The sequence below is a fragment of the Triplophysa rosa genome, linkage group LG4 (genome assembly GCF_024868665.1).
Source record: "Triplophysa rosa linkage group LG4, Trosa_1v2, whole genome shotgun sequence".
In the NCBI taxonomy this organism is placed as follows: Eukaryota; Metazoa; Chordata; class Actinopteri; order Cypriniformes; family Nemacheilidae; genus Triplophysa; species Triplophysa rosa.
The window spans coordinates 7,887,683-7,894,770 of NC_079893.1; positions in this window are offsets into that span (position 1 = coordinate 7,887,683).

Genomic DNA, 7,088 nt, shown 5'->3' on the forward strand with positions numbered 1-7,088 from the left:
GGGCAGGTGTGGGTAATCAAACACTTAGGGAAAGATAACGAGGAAACGAGAGGAATGGGGCCAATGACAAGACACTGGAGAGAACGTATATTATAGTCAAACGGACAATAATACGTTTCTCTCCACACATAACCAAAGACTTTGTCATGGCTCTGCTACAGGACCAAGAAAAACCTGACTAAGGAAGCAGAGCCATGACACATTTTAATGAGTTTTCCTTCCTTGTTCATGTGAATGTCACAGATCAAATAAAACATAATATGTCATAAATTGAGATGATGTGTTTTGTAACCCAGTTGCTGTAAAGGGCCAGTGTGTTATTTTTTGGAGGATCTATTGCCAGAAATGCAATATAATATACATAACTATGTCTTCAGAGGTGTATAAAGACCTTACATAATGAAGCGTTATGTTTTTATTAGCTTAGAATGAGCTATTTCTATCTACAAACAGCGCAGGTCCCCTTACATGGATTTTGCCATGTTGTTATACAGTAGCCCTAAACAGACAAACTGCTCTACAGAGCGCTTTTCATAGAGCGCCTGGATGCTGGACCTTTAACTCTAATGCGCAGTGTAACAACATCAAACACAAACTGACAAAAAATACCAAAAGTGATTGAAAGAATCTGTATTATTGGAATATTTCCATTATTGTTTAATTGCATTTAAATTCAAATGATGGTTGTAGCTCATATAGCTTATCATATATTTTCTTACAGTAATTTCTAATTATGGATTTCTGGACAAAGCCTAAAACATATATACAGTAGGCTACATGGCCTATAAAATTCTATAGAAATGACCAATATATTAAATAACATGACATTTTAAAATGATTGTTCTTATAGTGAAGATGTGTATTTTCAACACAAAGACAAAATAATAAAACAATTGGCTTCATCAGTCCAACACATACACTCAACCCAAAGTGTAACACCACAAAATCTAATGGAAAAAATTGTTCTCCGTGATCCAACCCGTGATCAGTGATCAACAGTAAATGCATTTGAAAGAGCTCTGAATGAAAGTTTTGTGGATTTCCTGTTTTTATTATATTTCGATTTTCTTGCCTTGCAGCTTTGCAGTTTGAGCCACGATAACAAAACAAAGAAAGATCAGATTAATTTTGATTTAATGGATCGGTTTCTTTTCAAGTAGTAAGACAGGAAGGCTGAGGAATTGTGAATGTAAAGCACAACATACAAGTAAACATGCTTATCCATTTGTTTGTCTCAAGCAAACAGTATCTGATGGTAAACATATCAGTGTTAAAAAAGTTACATTTCTTTTAATATATTTCTCTCTCTGCATGTGAGCCTGCTGGGCTATTTTTTAAACCGATGGTAAACCAAACCCTCCAAACCTGAGCGAAAACTGGTGATTGGTTGACACACCTCTCACTCTTCAACTGAATTTAATTTCCCATTGACGTGAACCAATCAGATCAGATGAGAGCTGATGTCTGCATCATCAGAGTCAGTTATTCAGACATACTCGCTGAGATGGAGGGATCAAGAGTTGCTGTTATCACGCTCATATGTAAGACAAATTATAATTATACTTTATCTGTTTTTAAAATATGTGTATTAATAGTCCTAACAGAAATACAAGTGTGATTAGGGGCCGGTTGCTTAAACTAGACTAGTCTTAGAAGTTAGTCATCTGATTTTTTTCTTCAAGACTGGTCATAACTTCTTCAAGCCAGTTAAGGTAGATTGGTCTAATTGAAATGTGAAAAGAAAGACTGATTAGTCCAAACTAATTGCTAGTCAGTGAGACTAGTGGTTAAGACACAGTCTTAACTTAGCGGCTAAGTTTATGCAAATGACCCTAGTTGTGGATTCTAGTACAAAATTGAGTTTTTAAGCAGTCTAATATGATTATTATCTTTTTCTCTTCCAGATATTTTCCTGTTCAGTCAGAGAGAAATCTATGGAGCAGAAATCGAGGTCAGTCCAGGAGACAACATCACTCTCATCTGTGACCGTACTTTAACTCATGGTTACAACATTGCATGGATAAGAAACTGCTCTCATGAACATCAACCCTCTCTCATTATAGATCATTTGATAATGGATGAAACAAACTTTCCACGTTTCAGCTTTCTTAAAAACTCCAACATGAATTCTTTTGATCTACATATTACTAACATTACAGTCTCTGATCTGGGACTGTACTACTGTGCTGAATACAAAAGACAATTTAATGGCATTATGTACACATACCATTATGGAAACCGAACAACACGCCTCTCTCTCGCTGGTAAAAAAAACTTTGGTCAGTTGTTGTAATAATCTTTGTAATTTTTACTTGTAATGCTCGTCTCTGGTAACTGCCTTTCTTTGAGAAGAACTAATGAAGTTATTCAAAAATAGTTATTCATTAACATTTAACGTTATGTTTTTGAGCCAGTAACTTCCGGTTCTGGACCCTCCAGCACTGTCTCACCTTCTCTTGTATCAGACTGTTTTCTCTGCTGGACGCTGCTCTTCAGTGTGTGTCCTGTGTGTGTTCTCCTCTCCTCCATCTGTGTGTACTGCCTCTGTCAGAAGAAAACTACAGGTAGGCTACCTATTTATACTCTTTCTTTCTTTCTTTCTTACTCCAATGTGTAGATTATTAGATTATAAATCAATGAGCAGAATGTATAACAGGTGAGAATGCAATTATCACAGAATGTATCATGCAATTTATATCTTGAATCATTTAAACGTTTTAAATGTACGCATGTTGCCAAAAAAGACGAAATACCAAATAAGCTGAACTGTAAATTAACTGTAGTAGATAGCAAATCATTTAAGGTTTACATTACTGACAAAGCATACTTATGCACTTCTGTTTCAAATAGATTTCTCATGCTACCATATTTTCATACTTTGTGGTTTTAGGTTGTGAGAACAGTGCAGAGATGCTCACAATAAATGTTTTTAAGGTATCTGTCATTGCAATCAAACTAAAACTTATGTTGTTTCAAATACGACAGTATAGGTTGAACTGGATGTATTTATTATTTATTTCAGGCAGATCTGGTGAAACATCGGTGTGAGATGAGTAAAACTGGAAAGCTCTGCCTTCACTCTGAAGTCATGTATAGACTACTACCATCTGCTCATCCCTATGACAAGATGTGACTCTCCCTGCGCAGTTTATACAGCTTTCACCAGTACTGCTTATTGCACTCTGTTTGTACTGAGCATCTGTTGCCAATCTGTTGTAGAATTAAGTTTAAAATCGTATTAGTTTTTATGGTTTTAAATGAACTGACACATTCTAAAGTTTATGACTGCTGAGTATAAATATTAGATGCTCAATGTCTTTAGATCAGAAACTCTTACGTGTGCTTAGATCGAGGTTTAAGGAAAGGGGTGACCAGTCCGCCTTACAACGTGCAAGCTTACTGCTTTTAGAATTGTCTCAATTGAGTCAATTTTAAAAGGCTTATAATCTTCGAGTCAGTTGTAGCCTAGAGCAACTAAAGTGTGTTTTCATTGTTCATTGCTGTTTTTGTAAAAAAAATTAATATTTTTTAATGCAATTTCTTTAAACGTTGTTCAAAAATGTATTCTAAACAGCACCCCTACATATAAGCTAATGGAAACATGTGTGCCTGATGACCAGGGTTGAGTGGAAATGTAGTGTAAGTTTAAACCAGACAATTTTGCAGCAGTGGATGTGAAGTGCATTCAAAGTTGTCTGAAAGACAAACCTGTGGGTTTCCTGACCACTGTGACCATTAACAATAAAAAGCATGCTTTAATCTTTTAGTCTGTTCCTGGGCCACTTTACACTGCACATTTTAAACGCCTCTTTATCAAACCTGAATAAACTTAACATCATTATTAGAATTATTGTCAGATTAGTGAGATATAGACACCTAAATGTGCTTTGTACACCTGACCACATATGAGTCTTATTATGTTAAACAGATAGTATTCAATACAAAAGTAAAAATATCTCCAGATAATTTAAGCATCATAAAACAACACATTAAGCAAATGGAAACCACAGATAAATTTGTAGTTCTAAGAGAAAATTTAGACATGTTGAAACAGGAAACCACAACCTTGTGTTTATATCTGAGCATTAATAAGTGTTGGCCAGTGTTTGCTTTGTGCATGCAAATGGAACGATTTGTGGTTAAAAGCAGTTTGCAACCAACAGCCATAGACTTCTGGGCCCCCAACTTTTTTAGGGGCCCCTATCAGTGCAATGTAATGACATCAGTATCACATTTCTAAAAGCAAATGTTAAATGTAGAATTTACACAAGAATTATAACTACAGGCGAAAATGTTTTTTCCCCTATTTTAAAACACGTTGTCACGGTCCCACCGTCTTGTTTATGAAATTCTAGTCGTGTGGTGGGATCGGGGCAGAGTCCTTAGGTTATGTGTGGAGAGAAACATATTGTTGTCAGTTTGACAATAATATACATTCTCTCCAGTGTCTTGTCATTGGCCCCATTCCTCTTGTTTCCTTGTCATCTTCCCCTGAGTGTTTAATTACCCACACCTGCCCCGTGTCATTATCCCTTGTTTGTCTTACCTATATATACCCTCATGTTTCTTTGTCCTGGGTTCGGTCATTGTGTTTGGTATATGGTTTCATGTCGTGCTTAACGTCGGCTCATGTTTGTGGTCCTGTTGTGGATTCCCTGTCTCAGTCAAGTAAGTGTTCAGTTTAGTTTATGTCTAGTGTTGTTTATCTCAGTTTAGTGTTAGTTAGTCTACGTCCTGTTATTATCCTGTTGTGTTATTATACCCCATCGTGGGTCTTTGTTTTGTTTATTTTCTGTTAATTAAAGTTTTTGTTAACCCCTTCATCCCCGCTGCCTGCAATTGGGTTCTTACCCGCGTTTCCAAGAGGTGGACAGTAACGAAGTAAATTTGCCTGAGTACTGTACTTAAGTACACTTTGAGTATCTGTACTTGAGTATTATTTTTTCTGAGTACTTGTACTTTAACTTGACTACATTTGAAAGACAAATATCATACTTTTTACTCCACTACATTTATAAAAAGGTCCAAAAGTAGAAAATGGTTTCTATGCAGCGGGAGTTTCCTGTGTGCGCAATTTATCTGGCTTGCGATCTGCCAGGACCTTTTACTGTTGCCAAGTATTTCAGTTTTTCTAAGCTCGCGGTTTTCCGGCAAGCTTTGAATGGCCATTTGGCAGATTTTTTTAACGCAACTCTGGGATCTTCCCCGCTAAACTAATGTAAACGTAGGCGCTGCTACATCGTTGATAGCGCTCTGAAAAGGCAAATAGAACATTAAAAGAGGAAAAAGGCACATGTTAAAGTGTGGTGCAATCATCTGTGGGTTACGATCAGTCAAAGATCATAGAAACATTGTCATGAAAATGATCGGCATAACGGCTAAACGGTAAATAAGCATCACATACACCTTGAGCTACACGTGCGTGTTAACTTCTGATCTGCTGCTATATCATTTAAAGCGATTTGGAAAATGAATGATGTTTTTACTGAAGTAACTATAGTTGAAGTATTCCTGTTGAAATAAAAACAATAGAACCCTGCCCAAAACACAACATAAAATGTAATGGATTTAATAGTTATAATGGGACTTGTACTATGGATACTTGTTGTCTACTTGTATGTGATGGATTCTATTGCTGGGATGGTAAATCCTATTGGAATAAAACCCAAAACACACTACAAAGAGGAATTTAATTTAAAAATCTCATTCTAATTAAAAAATTCATTGTTTTTTTTTCAGCAGGGATGGTATTTGCATTAAAACCACAGTATCCACAAATTTACCATTTTCTAAATATAGGAACCATACTCCAATTAATAATCTTTAGTAAAACCACAGCAACTAAACATACCATAGTTTCATTATATTCATTATTATACTAGCTATAGTTTATGTTTGTAGTTAAATTATGGTAATAAGTCCAACAAACACATGGCTTCTACACTTTACTATTTACAAGAACCTTACTACTTACTGGTAAATTGCTGCTAAAACTGGTTAAGGGAATATACAAAATAAAAGAACACTGCTCATAAATACATATAGGCCTAGGGGGCTAATGAGGATAATTAGGCTAAATGATCATACAGGATTATATCTAAACTAAACATATGTGTGCTAAACATATAAAGCTCTTAAAGGAGTTGCTCACTGCAAAATTTGCCCCCATTGACTTTCCATAGTAGGAATAAAAACTACTATGGAAAGTCAATGGGAGCAAATTTTGAAGTGAACTACTTTAATACCACTGATTCTGTGAGCTACTCGGTGTATTCAGTAGGGTGCTTCAGAGGCATAAGGTATACGACAATAAAACAATGCACAACTGACATAAAGGAAATTTACTTTTAATACTTGAGTACTTTTAAAAGCACGTACTTCTGTACTTTTACTCAAGTAAGAATCTGTCTTTACAACTTTTACTTGTAGTGGAGTAATATTTGACCAGTAGTATCTGTACTTTCACTCAAGTAAGGAAGTTGTGTACTTCGTCCACCTCTGGCGTTTCCTGACACACGTTACATACAGTTTACTCTTTGAATCTTAAGTCTAAATATGCAATCTTAAAACTAATGGGCATTGACTGTCAATAGCTTGCATGACTTAACATAGATGTGTTTATTTCTTATACATTACAACACATAAAAAAACAAATTTTGTCTATTAGTGTGCACTGTGACACAAACTGGAAAATTGGTTTAAAACACTTAGGCCCGATTTCACAGACAAGGTTTAAGGCTAGTCCCAGACTAAAATGAATGTGTGACCTGTCTAAACTTAATGCAACTTGCAAATATCTTAAAATATATCAGTGCCATTGTTTTGTCACAAGATGCTCACCAGTAATGTATTCTTCTAAGGCATTTTTATAAAAGCGACATAAATATCTTTATTCAACTGAGGCATAGTCCTGGTTTTCCTGGTGTCTGTGAAACCGGGCTTTAGAGATTAGCAGAGAATTAATGCTTGTAGATCAAAAGTCTGGCTGACAAATGTGTACGCAGACAATTACAAAATAAGGCAGAGATAATGCCCTTTGTAATTTTCATTTGAATTACTTTAAGTTTTTTTTCGTTTGGCAGGAAAAG